This window comes from Mesoplodon bidens, assembly GCF_964165515.1.
Source record: "Mesoplodon bidens genome assembly, chromosome: Y".
In the NCBI taxonomy this organism is placed as follows: Eukaryota; Metazoa; Chordata; class Mammalia; order Artiodactyla; family Ziphiidae; genus Mesoplodon; species Mesoplodon bidens.
In genome coordinates this window covers 15,887,984-15,901,789 of record NC_138180.1, presented here as the reverse complement: position 1 = coordinate 15,901,789, position 13,806 = coordinate 15,887,984, and the positions used below count along the sequence as shown (strand labels likewise).

The 13,806-nt window shown below is 40.1% G+C and overlaps 1 pseudogene across 1 annotated transcript in view; it reads right to left on the bottom strand.

Moving 5' to 3' along the window:
• Positions 1–728: 728 nt before the first annotated feature.
• LOC308609688 (putative helicase senataxin) overlaps positions 729–13,806 on the bottom strand; it is a 61,559-nt pseudogene continuing 48,481 nt past the window's right edge. The window contains exons 19-24 of the transcript in view: positions 12,364–12,551; positions 11,651–11,743; positions 9,799–9,963; positions 6,250–6,348; positions 5,557–5,644; positions 729–1,546 (exon numbers count right to left, since the gene is read on the bottom strand). The product of the transcript in view is annotated as a putative helicase senataxin (transcript). The remainder of the gene's footprint in view (positions 1,547–5,556; positions 5,645–6,249; positions 6,349–9,798; positions 9,964–11,650; positions 11,744–12,363; positions 12,552–13,806) is intronic.

Sequence of the window (13,806 nt, the reverse complement as noted above, 5' to 3'; positions counted from 1 at the left end):
TTCACAATATGCTGGGGGGATCTGAATGACATTTCAAGAATTATTCTTTCATTTCACATTCTTCTATCTCACGAAGAATGAGAATTTTAGCTAGAGAACTACGTGCTGACTACAATGGGCAGACAAACTCATCACAGAAATGAAACATCCTGTGCCAAGGTGCCTCGTCTAAAAAGGTGCAGGAGTGGAACTTCACCTAACAGAGCTCTGCTTCCCAGGGTCTTGCCCAGGACACTCCAGTTGGTTTAACAGGACTCTGACCCAACGCATTGACTCACTTCTCTCAGGCCACCTGGGCTGTTAAAAACGTCTGTTTGCTACAACAATCTCTGAAAGGAACTGCCCTGCTCCCATCTTTTTTTTTTTTTAAATATAAGGTTGGTTCCGTTGAAAATGATTAACATTTTAAGCAGGGGAAAGAAAAGCTGTCTACCAGATTAAATTTTAAGAGGATTCTGTTATTTGCTATACAAATATACATTCCAACTTTTACAGCATCCTCTTAAAATCCTCCAGTCTGACCTTTCCTACAGAAGAACAAGAGATCAACATTTTAAGTCTTCGACTTTGAGGACATTATTACTGATACACAAATGCCTTCTGAAAGCTTTTGCAACTGACAAAATGTACTGAAGATGACCAAGAGGCCCATGTGTTAGGATACATTTTCTGTTTTCCAACAGCACACAAACTCCTTTAAGACAAAAAAATATAATCTTATCTGGACAGTCCTACTAGCTGGTCATCTGAAATGTGCAGTAATGCTTGTGGCTGACAGTCTCATTTGGCTCCACTACAAAAGCTTCCTCTTCTTCAAGCTACTGTCCTCCTCCTCCAGTCCCCTCTCGTCCCAGCCTGAGTTCCTCTTTGTGTGGTGGCTCAGAGAGCCACACCTCTCCTGATCCCCCTTGGTGAAGGCCCTGGTCTCCCTCCTGTGGCTGAGTGCCTCCCCTTCCTGGGCACATCTTCTCTCACTCGTGGAAGTATTGGTACTAGCAGCTGGAGGATCACACTGCATATGAGGTCTGTGGTTGTTCACAGCAGCTCCCTTGGCGGGGGCCTGCTGCCTGATACTGGTCAGATCCTGGTGACTTCCGGGGGAGCCTGGCTCTCCAGAGGGAGGCGTTGCTCCAGGATACCGGGGGCTCGAGGGCTGCAGCTCACAGAGGCACTTCCCTTTGGCTTCACAGCCCAAGCCCATCCTCCTAAGCAGTCGTGGGTCCCGAAGCCAGTCCTGAAGGGGTGGCCTTTCAGGGTCCTTTGCAGTAACAGTGACAGTGGCTTCTTTGGACTCAGAGGGTGAGGGGTACAGGGAAGAAGCAAGAGACATCTTGGCAAATTCACTGTCTAGCTTGTTGCTGGGCACTCTGCCCTGGGGTCTGGACACCTCTGGGGTGATAGCAGGAGGGTGAGTCAGACTTCTCTGCAGTACGGGCCTGCGTTTCAGAATCTTCATTGCATCGTGTCTATAGTTTTTGTTGCAAGTCTTAATAATGGCACCACGCTTCTGCGCATCCTGAATCAGGTGGTTCCAATGCTGGTTTTCCTTGAAACAAAGAGAAGGAAGAAAATTACATCCCAAAGAAACACTCATATGCTTGGGAAGCAGAGGTTCCAGCTTTCACTTCTGAACAAATAGTAAGTATACTTTCGTGAACAGATTCTCAAGAATCCATTACTTTTCAGACAAGGCTGAAAGGAAAAATAAGGTCGAATACAAAACTATAAAGCCATGCTGCTAGAACAGAACACTGGGAACCACCTCTAAGAAAGTACTTCCATCATTTTACCACTGATACTCAGGCCACGTGGTGAATTAGCTGTCATGCAAATCTGTACCAACTGCCGGTAGCCTCATGTAGCTCTTTAATCTTCAATTAAATAAAATTAAAAATTCATTTCCTCAGTTGCACCAGCCACATTTCAAGTGCTCAGCAGACACATGTGACTAGGGTTAGTATCCTGGACAACACAGACACAGAAGGGCTCCGTCATCCCACCAAGTTCCCTTTGACACTGCTGACCCTAGAGTCTTGCCTGTCTCCGGCCAAGGCTAACATTCTGGAAGAGGAAGGCTTGGTTTCAGAAAGCTCTAACTCTTGAGTGCATGCTGACTGTTCTAGAAAGAGGACCACAGCTTGCATCAAATTCCCAAAGGCTTCCCAAACTCCCAAGGGCTAAACCATCTTAATCTGCTGAGATAACTCTTCCAAAGATGTTGTCTCACTTGTGTCTCTTTTCTAGAAGAGTTTAAATTATGAAAAGCACATCTAAACGGAAAAACAAAACAAAAACCCAACTCACGCATCTCTCCTCTCTTCCTTTTAGAGTTTCCTCAGCAATAAATTGCTTCTTTACAACCATCAGAACTTGGGCCTCTTTAGACAGAAGAAAGAGAGAGTATGAGGGAGGAAAAAAAGACAGAGACTGAAGGAAAGAGAAGGAAAGGATAGCTCCCCTCATGGGGGCTCCTGCACTATTCATGAAGGTGCGTAAGGGTATAGCAGTGAAGCTGCATACATAGTACTGACCTGCTGTGTGACCTTGGTCAAATCACTTGACCTCTCTGAGCCTGTTTCCTCACTGTAAGGTATGAATAGTATTTTATTTAAATGACTCTAAAATGTGCGTTGAAATAAAATAAAATAAATAAAATGCACTTTATTTTCACATTTTACCATTTCTGACTTTAGGGTGCCTCTAGGCCAGACAGCAGTTTCCATGTATGTAATCCTGGAGGAATTCATGGCTGGGCGACTACAACCGCTTGACTTTTAGTCAACAAACCACTTCTAAAAAGAATGAGTCCTGGCTCTTGCCTGAAAAATCTTTCCACAGACATCCTCTGATAAGACAAGAAAGTACCAGCACTACAACTTGGAGAATGGAGATCAGAAGTTGGAAAAAACCCCGGGACCACAGTGGGGCCCTCTCATGACATGCCTCTGACTGCACAGGGAATGGTTCGAGCATCAGCAAGGGTACATGGGATGGTGAATGGGGACGACCAGAGTGTTAGTCTGAGAGTGAGATGCTTTCAGGGGTATCTTAGTCTACCTATTTTGCTGTTTTTCCTAGGTATGAACAAGAGTGATATGACACTGGGTTGGCCAAAAAGTTCATTCAGATGCTACAGAAAAGAAACAAATGAACCTTCTGGCCAACCCAATAAAAATCTGTCTGAAGTCTAAAAGAGTTCTTTCAGTCACTATAAGACAAAAATTCTAAGTGAAAATAAAGTGTCACAGTTCAATAGTGGAGCATAAAATAATGACGCACATTATATAACTATTGGCTTCTTGGATTTGATAAACTATGGTGGCAATGCAGACCTCACAGGGCCTTTTAAAGTAAGTCACGTAAATCAAGTGCACGGTACGGTGACCGCATGCATCAGGAAGGTGCATGTAAGCAGTACCAGGCTCAGATCTCCCTGACTCAGGAGAGCTCTTGAGAGTCCTACCCTGTGGCTGGAAAGCAGATGTAAAGCAGATGGCCTTGCTGCTATTTCTGCCAATTCTACTGCACCTAAACTTGCTGTTTAATCCAATCCCTAGATCACAAAAACAGTTCTGAGAAGGGGCTATTAGTCTTGATTTCTCAGAGGAAACCGAGTGCCTTAATCACTGATTCTATCTCCATAAGGGAAACTGGGCTGAAAAACCAAAAAAAAAAAAAAAAAAAAAAAAAAAAAGAGGCTAGGGAAGGGGGAAGCCCAAGGACAAATACGCAAGTTGGATTGCGAAGTCCAAATGATAAACTGGAAGTTTTTCTACTCTGTTCTGTCGGTCTCTTTTGGCCACACTGGCTTCCCAGAGTGAAGATAATAACGTCTATACTGCAGCTAGACGTCAGTGGTCTTCAAATCTGCGTGACGGTGACTCTGGGGCTCACAGAGACTTACTCGGGGGGATGTGAGCACGTTTTCTGGGAATCAATTTCCAAACCTCAGCTTCCAAACCCCAGTTCCCTATGTCCTCCTGGGGCTTTTCTGCCCTTCCACTCCATCCTTCACAACCACAAGTCTCACCTGTCCCAAATCTGACCACAGGGCACACAGCTAGGGGAGGTAAACACGCCTGGGTGTCAAATAGAGGGGGTGGTAAACAGAGGGGTGCCCATGAAGGCTCCTGCAATCAGGGCATCTAAGAGACACAACTCTATAAACATTTTACTTTTCGGGTTTGAATATTATCAAAATTCAACTGTGTGAAAAGAGTAATTGTTAATATGTTACTCAACTGACAAGATATCATTTGTTAATACTCAGATCCTTATGGTCACAGGAAAAATATATTTTTTTAAAAAACTCTTCGAGGTAACTATACATTCATAGGAAGTTACCAAAACAGTCCTGAGGTTCCACACACCCTTCACACAGTTTCCCCAAATCGTTATGAAAACCAATTCTTTAAATTTTCAAATTTACATGTAAAGTTTTTGTGGCAGAAAAGCCTAATAGTCATATTAACAGAAAGCCTTTTAATTATGAAAATATATAAACTACCCCCACTGAATTTTATCCTAAACAGTATAAATGGCAATTCAATTTTAAAGAGCAGAAAGAATAGCACTGCTCTCTATTCCACTGGATATATTTAAGAGTGGCATAATGGATTTATTTTTAATAGCTTTCTTTTAAAATGTCAAATATTTACAATACATTAGAAACAAAATCTTTATCAACACTTAACGATGAAACATTTTCAATATAAACTTAAAAGCGGAGGATACACAGCTTTTAAACATTCTTTCAAGGGGGTACACAAACAACAAAGGTTGAAGACCACAAATCTAGGTAAGAGCTGAATGAGAAAGACTGTATTTGGGCGCCCTCTGGTGGAACTAACCAAAACAGGGGAAAATCCTACTGAGTTGGCACCTCTCCTGAGATAAAACAATGACTCTGTTAAATACAGAAATTAGAGAAACTGAGTTATTACACCTAATGAGGCAGGCAAATACATGCTTTATCTAGCTGTGGTTCACCAAATTAAGCTGTACTATTACTATTTGTCGACTACACATGTAAACTTGCCCCTCCTTCTACAGGAGTATCTGTACGCATGGATGAGCTCTGATGCCACTCACCCCTCAAGGGAAACAGCAAGCAGTGCTGCTCTAAGTGCCAAGACAGAAATGAAGATCCAAGCACTTTCCTGCAAATTCCCCCTCTCTCTGGCATTAAGCTAGGCTAATAGCCACATTTACTGAGTGTTTACTAAGTGCTAACCCATCTTCTAGCACTTTACATATATGGGTTTACATGTCTTCTTAACAATTCTACGATGTAGATACAATTTTTTTAAAGCTCATCTTGAGAGTACACTACGGATACCTGGGTCTTGGGCTAAGAAAGGGTGAGCGGTTTAGGCATTATAAAAGCTCCCAGGAAGAAGCTGCTGGAGGACAAAACAACCAGTGGGAAGAGGCTCATTATTGTTTGTAGCCTCAAAATCATTTCCACTTTGATGAAAAATAAAAACAAAACCTCAACCCGGTATCAGTCATCATGAGCAAACTCTGGAGTTCCCCGGTCCTCTAGAATGTACCTACCATCAGGGTCCTCAAATGTCCCAGGATGAAGAGGCTGTACTTGGCTCGTGTGATGGTGACATTCAATCTCTGCAAACTTGCCAGAAACCTAAGCAATAGAAGGAAAAAAAAAAGAGTTACTTCTTTCTTCAGAAAGACTCGGCATGTCAGTGTAGGTGAGACACAGGCATTTCAGACAGCTTTTCTTGGGCTCCTGCTTTAAGCTCGTGGTGCAGGACCCGACACAGAAGCAATTCCCATTAAGGACAGCAAACAAACAAGAGGCCCAGTGCTTTCCTTCAAAGTGATGCATCTGTCTGTCGATTTCCTATTTTGACTTGGATGAGATATTGGAAATTTTAATGGTATGATTTTTAAGCCTTCAAAGATCCTAAAAATATGATAGTAGATCAATTATGACACATACCATGGAGAGGAGCATGCCCCTGCAAAATATACTGGATTCAATAATCTGTTTCACTCTTATCAAGTGAAACAACAGATTCACACTGTGACATGGGTTAATACACAAGGTACCAAGAGAAGCAGACCTAACAGTGGATCAACTTCACAACTTAAAAAAGAAACCTTCATGATATTACTCAATTTTTTATAAAAGAAAATAGAGCAAATGATGGTATTCTCTAACAGTGATTAAAAAGATCTAACTCTGGATCATAAACAAGCAAAGAATCAATGATGACAGTTACCCACCCAATTGAGCCTTGCATGGCATTTGCTCTGACACATGTAACAATAATACAGTCTTTCTCACGACCCTGGAAGGCATCCACGGTATCTACTTCTGCTGGCCTATTTACGAAGAGAGAAACATATTTGCTGAAAAAAGATAATTATTAAATATACATATTTATACAGTAGTATTTCTTACTTTTGTAGTGCTATCTTTTAAAACTGGAGTAGAATTCACATAACACAGAATTCACCATTTTAAAGCACACCATTTGGTGGTGTTGAGTCCATTCACTACAGTGTGCAGTCATCACCGCTATCTAATTTCATAGCATGTCCATCACCCAGGAGAGAAGCCCTGTGCCTATCAGCCATCAGTCTCTATCTCCCCCTCCCCAGGCCCTGGCAACCACTAATCTACTGTCTGTCTCTATGGACTTTTCTACATGGGAAATTTCATATAAATGGAATCATAAAATATGGGACCTTTTGTGTTGGGCTTCCTTCACCTAGCATAATGTTTTCAAGGTTCATCCGTGTCGTAGACTGGTAACAGTACTTCATTCCTTCCACGACTGACTATTCGCTTGTACAGATACACAATTTACTTCTTACCTATGTACCATTTTGGGACATTTGGGTTGTTTCCACTTTTTGACTATCATGAATAATGCTGCTACGAACATTCATGTACAAGCTTTTGTGTGAACCCTTTCTCAATTCTTTCAGGTATGTACCTAGGAGTGGAATTGCTGGGTCACGTGGTAATTCTATGTTCAACTTTAGGAGGAACTGCCAAACTGTTTTCTGCAGTTTCTCATCAGCAATGTGTAAGTATTCTAATTTCTCCACATCCCTTCCAAAACTTGTTATTGTTTTTTTTTTTTTTTTTGTAATGATAGTCATCTTGGTGGGTGTGAAATGATATCTCCTCACTGTGGTTTTGATCTGCATTTCCCTCATGACAAATGATGTGGAGCAGCTTTTCATGTGCCTGTTGGATTTCTGTTTATCTTGAGAAATGCTCTTCACATCCGTTGCCCGCTTAAAAAGTTAGATTATCATTTTATTAAGTTGTATGAGTTCTTTATATATGCTGGATATGACTTGTCAGATAAATATTTTGCAAGTATTTTCTCCCACTCTGTGTGTTGTCTTTTCACTCTTTTGATAGTGTGTCCTTTGAAACACATAAGTTTTTAATTTTTATGAAGGCCGATTTACTTCTCCTTTGGTTACTGGTGCCTGGGTATCATATCTAAGAATCTGTTGCCTAATCTGAGGTCATATAAATTTACCTTTGTTTCCTTGTAAGTTTTATAGTTTTGTCTCTTAGACTCAGAGCACTCATTCATTTTGAGTTAATTACTCTATACAGTGTGAGACACGGGTCTAAATTCATTCTTTTGCGGGTGGATATCCAGTTATTCCAGCACCATTTGTTGAAAAACTATTATTTCCCCAATGAGTAGGCTTGGCACCCTTGTTGAGTATCAACTGGCCATGAATGTATGGACTGATTTCTGGAATCTCACTTCTATTCTATTGGTCTATATTTGTCTACCCTTATGACAGTACCAGTGTTGATAGCTTTGTAGTAAATTTTGAAAGAGGGAAGTGTGAGCCCTCCAACACTGTTCTCTGTCAAGCTATTTAGGGTCTCTTGCACTTCCATGTGAATTTTAGAATAAGCTTGTCCATTTCTGTAAAAGAAGGTAGCTGGAATTTTGACAGAGGTAACAATGAATCTGTAGATCAACCTGGGGAATGGTGCCCTCTTAACAATATTAAGTCTTCCGATCCATGGACATGAAATGTCTTTACATTTATCTAGTACTTTAAATTCTTTCAACAACGTTTTGTCCTTCTGTGTATGAGCTCACACTTCTTTGGTTACATTTACTCCGAAGTATTTTGTTCTTTATGATGCTAGTGTAAATGGAATTTTAAGAAATTTTCCTTTTCAGACTTCTCTAGAGTGTAAAGAAATACAACTGATTTTTGTATACTGATCTTGTACCTTACAACTCTGCTGAACTTGTTTATAAGGACCAGTAGTTTGCATAGATTTTTTTAGGTTTTTCTAGATGTAAGAGTATGCTCTTTGTTTTTTTTTGTTGTTGTTGTTAGCTTTTTGCGTGTGTTTTTTTGTTTGTTTGTTTGTTTTTGGATTTTTTGTGGCCACACAGCATGCAGGATCTTAGTTCCCTGACCAGGGATCAAACCCATGCCCCCTGCAGTGGAAGCATGGTGTCTTAACCACTGGACCACCAGGCAAGTCCCAGATTATGCCATTTGTTAAGAGACACTTTTACTTCTTCTTTTCCAATATGGATGCCATTTATTTCCTTTTCTTGCTTAATTGCTCTGCATAGAACTTCTAATACAGTGCTGCACAGAAGTAGTGCAAGTAGAGAGAGTAGAGAGTGGCATCCTTCCTCATCATAGGGGGAAAGCTTTCAATCTTAGCATCAAGTATGATGTGTTAGCTGTGGGTTTTTCATAGATGCTCTTTATTAGGTTGAGGAAGTTCCCTTCTCTTCCTAGTTTGTTGAGTATCTTTATCATGAAAGGTTACTGCATTCAGTCACATGTCTTTTCCACATTTATTCAGATGATCACCATCATGTGGGGTTTCCCCCTTTAATACGGTATATCACACTGACTGATTTTCATATGTTGAACCAACCTTGCATTCCTGAGATAAATTCCACTTGGCTGTGGTAAATAATCCTTTTAATATGCTGTTGAGTTCAGCTGCCATTATTTTGTTGAGAACTTCTGCATCCATATTCATAAAGGATATTGGTCCATAGTTTTCTTTTCTGGTGATGTCTCCATGGCTTTGGTATCAGGGTAATAATGGCCCCATAAAATGAGTTAGAAAGTGTTCCCTTCTATTTTTTGGAAGCATTTGCATAGGACTGGTGCTAATTCTTAATGTTGGACAGAATTCACCTGTGAAGCCTGATCCTCTGTTTTTCTCTGTTGGAAAGTGATTACTAACTCACTCTTTTTACATTTAATAGGTCTATCCAAAGTTTCTGGCTTTTCCTAGAGTCAATTTTGGTACTTTGTGTGTTTCTAGGTGCAGAAACTTTTGAGTTAATGGATTTCTAATATTTAATTTTTTATTTTACTGTTGAGGTATAAAGGAGACAAAAACATGATCTTCACCCTATACATGAAGGCACTAAAAGGGTTAAATAATTTATTGTAAGTGAAAATGTGAATACATGATTCTCAGTAGAGTTAGAATTCAGATAACAAGTCATCCAACTAAAGGTAAAGGCCTGAAGAATTTCTCAGTCACTTCCATTGTCAAGTGTAACGGTGATGACATTTGAACTGGCAGGAGGCACTCCATCTGCAGGGGCTACACGTGTAACCACACTCCCTCCCAGCACAAGTCTATGGAGCCAGGGTCCTAGTCTCCTTGTTCTATACTACCAGGGTCTAAGACCACTCCCTAGAGTTAAGTTTCCTTTGCTTCTTTCCTTCTATCCCCTCTTTCTTCTTTTTAATTCAACAGAAAAACTCAAAATATCTGTAAAAATAGAGATGCCTCACCCTTTTGTATCAAACTCTTTGTCCAAATCCTTCTGAATCATCGTCTTCTGAGCCTTGTAATGGGTTATTATGCCAATGTTTCGGAAAGTAACATCCCTTCTTCTGTCTTTCATAAGTTTAATTATTTCCATTACCAGTTTTATTTCTTGAACATTTACATATGAGCTAAATAAGATGAAAACAAAAAAATACAACACATCAAAACTAATAGCAGTCCAATTGCTAAGTTAAGTTCCACTTTGTTTTCCACTACAGTAAAGGGTACATAGGTAGGTTTCATCTTTATTCAGTCAGCAGTGATTCAAAGAGGCTGTTATAATGACCATTAATATTGTACATATGAATAAATATAAAAATAACTGCCCAGTGAAACACAAAGTTGTAGGAGAGAAAAGTGGTTCGAGTTACGTGATGTTAAGGCACCAGTTTCTTCACTTATTAAAACAGGGATAGCCACAGTGAGAACGAAAGTATTCATAATAATAATGAAGATATGACTAATGAATAGCTAACATTAAGGATTGACTATCTTCCCAACACTGAGAAAAGTGCTTCAGATGTACTACCTTCCTGCATTCCCCACCACAGGTCATGCAGATCATGCACCACATGACCGAGAGAATGGCAGCCACACGGACTAAATGTGACCCGGCTCCCAGAGATGAACAAACACGGGGCCCTACAGCAGGATCACGTCCTCTGTCCTTGCTGGCCTCATCCTGCACTCCCAACTCATCTCCTGAACTACAATGCGTTCCCTCATCACCATACCAAATGCAACATGTGTGCACACTGGGGGATGCCCTGCACGCGCAACTTTATTCCCGAGGCTACCTTATCTGTCTCACTTTAAAGCCTTAAATATTCACTATTCTAATTTCAAGACTTACTATACGGACAAGCCAGTCAGCTAGCTTTCTTTTCCATACCTGAAAGCTTTATTTGGTCACCTCTCAGGCCAACTCTCTTCCCGTGAACATCCATCTCCATAATACTTATGCGGTAAACTCTCAATCCCCTGCTCCATTCCAACAGACCCCACTACAACTTCCACAGTCCCTCTGGAATAGCAACCCCCCAGCCAACTGCTCCGTATTTCTAACTTCTTCACTGAGGGGCCCCTCCTTCCACCACTATTAACTAATATCTTATTCTCATGGAGGACACCACTTGCTTTGCAGCTCTCTCTTGACACAGAGGTGGAATTTCTATTTCTTCATACGTCATGATGCAGGGGTGGCATTTCTATCTGTGCTAACAAATGCAGCCTCCGGGCTCCTCCTCCTTTATTCTCTCACAAGAAGCCCCGGCTCCTCTGAGGTGCTTGCTAATTAGCAACCACTGCTCCTTTTGTGCTGTCATTCACAAACCACCTGATTCACAATCCAACATGCTGGAAGTATTGTCCACCCTCTGCCTCACACCTTGATTCAACTGTATCTGTACTTATCCGTCACAATACTTAACCCAACTGGAACCATTAATCACCACGGTGATGGCCTGGTTAATGTCTGTCTCGCCTGTTGGACCACAGCAGCCTTGCACTGGGGCCACGTCTGTTTTACTCACAGCTGGGATCTCAGCATGGATCTACTGAAGTGCTGACCGCATTTTAGGTAACATAACCCCCATTACCCAGTTAAGAAAAAAAAAATCAAGACTGAAATATATAAAGACATCAGTAATTTATGATTGAAAAGGTGAAGTTATCAACCCAGCTAAAAGAAAATGATTGTGCACTGACACTAGGCAGAGAGATTTATATGGAAAGTATTTTGAATTTAAATATGAACAGAAACAATACAAAAATTCTGGGACCATCAGTGGGGACTGAAGAAAAAGGAGAACTTACTCATTATCCCGCTTTTCTGAACCATCTTCAACATCAAACACGAGGTAGGGTTGAAATGGCCAGTCAGATGAACACCGAATGGTCTCTGTCATTCTACAAAAGAGCAGCCACCATTTAGAATGCAAGTCAAATTACAAGAGAAAATGTTTTAGAATTATTATTACTATTTGTTCTTTCTGTGGAAGAGAGCAAGGGAAAGTTAAGAGGACAAGAAGGACCTTCTTTTTAAATAAAATTAAATACTTGTAAATAACATATTTTAGTGAGAGGTAGCAGGTGAATTTCATTTCTATTCTAGTACTAGGGAGAATGACCCATGTAAATTAAAATATAACAATCATGATTGGAAAGTTACTCATAATACAGTAAGTGAAAAAAGCATGCTACAGTATACTATGTAGAGCATGGTGTGCTTTTTTCCTCCAAAAAAAGGAGAAAAAGTAAAAAAAAAAGATGTGCATAGTACAAGGACTGGAAGTAGATATAACAAAATGTTACCAGTGATTACTTCTGGGTAGTATCAATAGGGGTTGGGTTTATCCCTTTCTTTTCATTTATCTGCATTTGCTACAATCAATAGGACTTTTGTAATTAAAATTATTAAACCTTTGTGTTTTTAATAACAAGACCTAAAAGCACAACAAAAGAGCTATTCTTCCTAAGCAGCCAAACCTACAAATAAAACAGGTGAACATGCAATGAACAGAGCTCACCTATTTGTTTTCAAGTTCCTGTTATAAATGTAATTAGAAGGGAAGAGACATATGTCTGGGTGCATCCTGTACTGAATGGTGAGCTGTAAGACAGGCAGCCTGCCAATCACGTTGTGCTCCACGTTCTCTTCCAGAAGGTTGTAGAAGCGGGCCATCATCGACTGGTCATAGCCATACTCCTGGGCCTTCTGAAAGGAGGAAAACAAAACAATAATCTGCAAGAATTCATGTGTACTTTTCCCACTATTAAAAAAAAAAATCACTGACCTCTCAAATATACAAGGTATTACCAACAACCAAAGATTCAGAGAGAGAAGATATTTCCGACTCCAGCCCTAGAAAAGCCATGTAGCTTGACTACAAAAGTTAAGGTATTTTCCCCTTATTTAGAAAACCCACATACTGCTTATGAACGAGATGTGATCTTGTGAATGACCACAACTCTCGCTATTTTATAGGTGCTAACAGGGGTCCCCTGAAAGAATCAATGATAAAAGCAGCAAAGAACTGTAACCCAGATTTTAACAATTATTTCTGGGCTATGCTATCACAACTAGAAATAATGAATGCCATTGTAAATAAGCCTCTGAAAGACCACTTTCTTCATCCATCCATCATATACCAAGCAGCTAAAATTTGGGGTGCTGACAGTCTACAGTGAAGATCAAATGTCACAGAGCTTACATTCTAGTGGAGGACACAGGCAATTAAGTTGATTTCATAAATCCAAGAAAGGGTTACAAACCTGTGATCTGAAACACAGTGACTTAATTGACAAACGAAGAAAACTGTCTTAATGTTATCACGGTCGTGCCTTGGGATATACTTTTCAATGGTAGCATCATATCAAGATTCAAAAAGTATTACGTCTTAAATAATCTAGAAGCAAAAAATGTGCTCTGGAAAACCCACTAGGATGATGCAATCTTTATGAGGGACGTTGACAATATGAGCATTGAAGATGTATGTGCAAAGTTTTAATAAACCTGTTTCACAAACTATCAGAGTGGAGAAAACAGGCGTTACTTCTTATTTATATTAGTTATATATGTGATTATTTACATATGTGATATTAAATAGGTTTGTATAATTAAAGAGAATATTTTAGTAGACATTTGGCAATTTCATCTATACCCCCCAAAGTTTATCTATTCAAGTTAGCTAAAAAACCGCATTTATTTCACTCTGTGAAAAAAGAAAGAGGTTTATATGAGGTAACACATCTACTTCCAGAAAAAAAACCTGAGTCCATCCTACAAAATGATGGAGATTTTTATGTTTTGACATGAACATATATCCCTGATCTATTTACTGACTGGAAAAAAAGGTAATTTGGTACAGACTGATTCTTCCACTTTTAAACAAGGTCAAAACCTACATACAGGGCTTCCCTGGTGGCACAGTGGTTGAGAGTCTGCCTGCCGATGCAGGACCCAAGGGTTC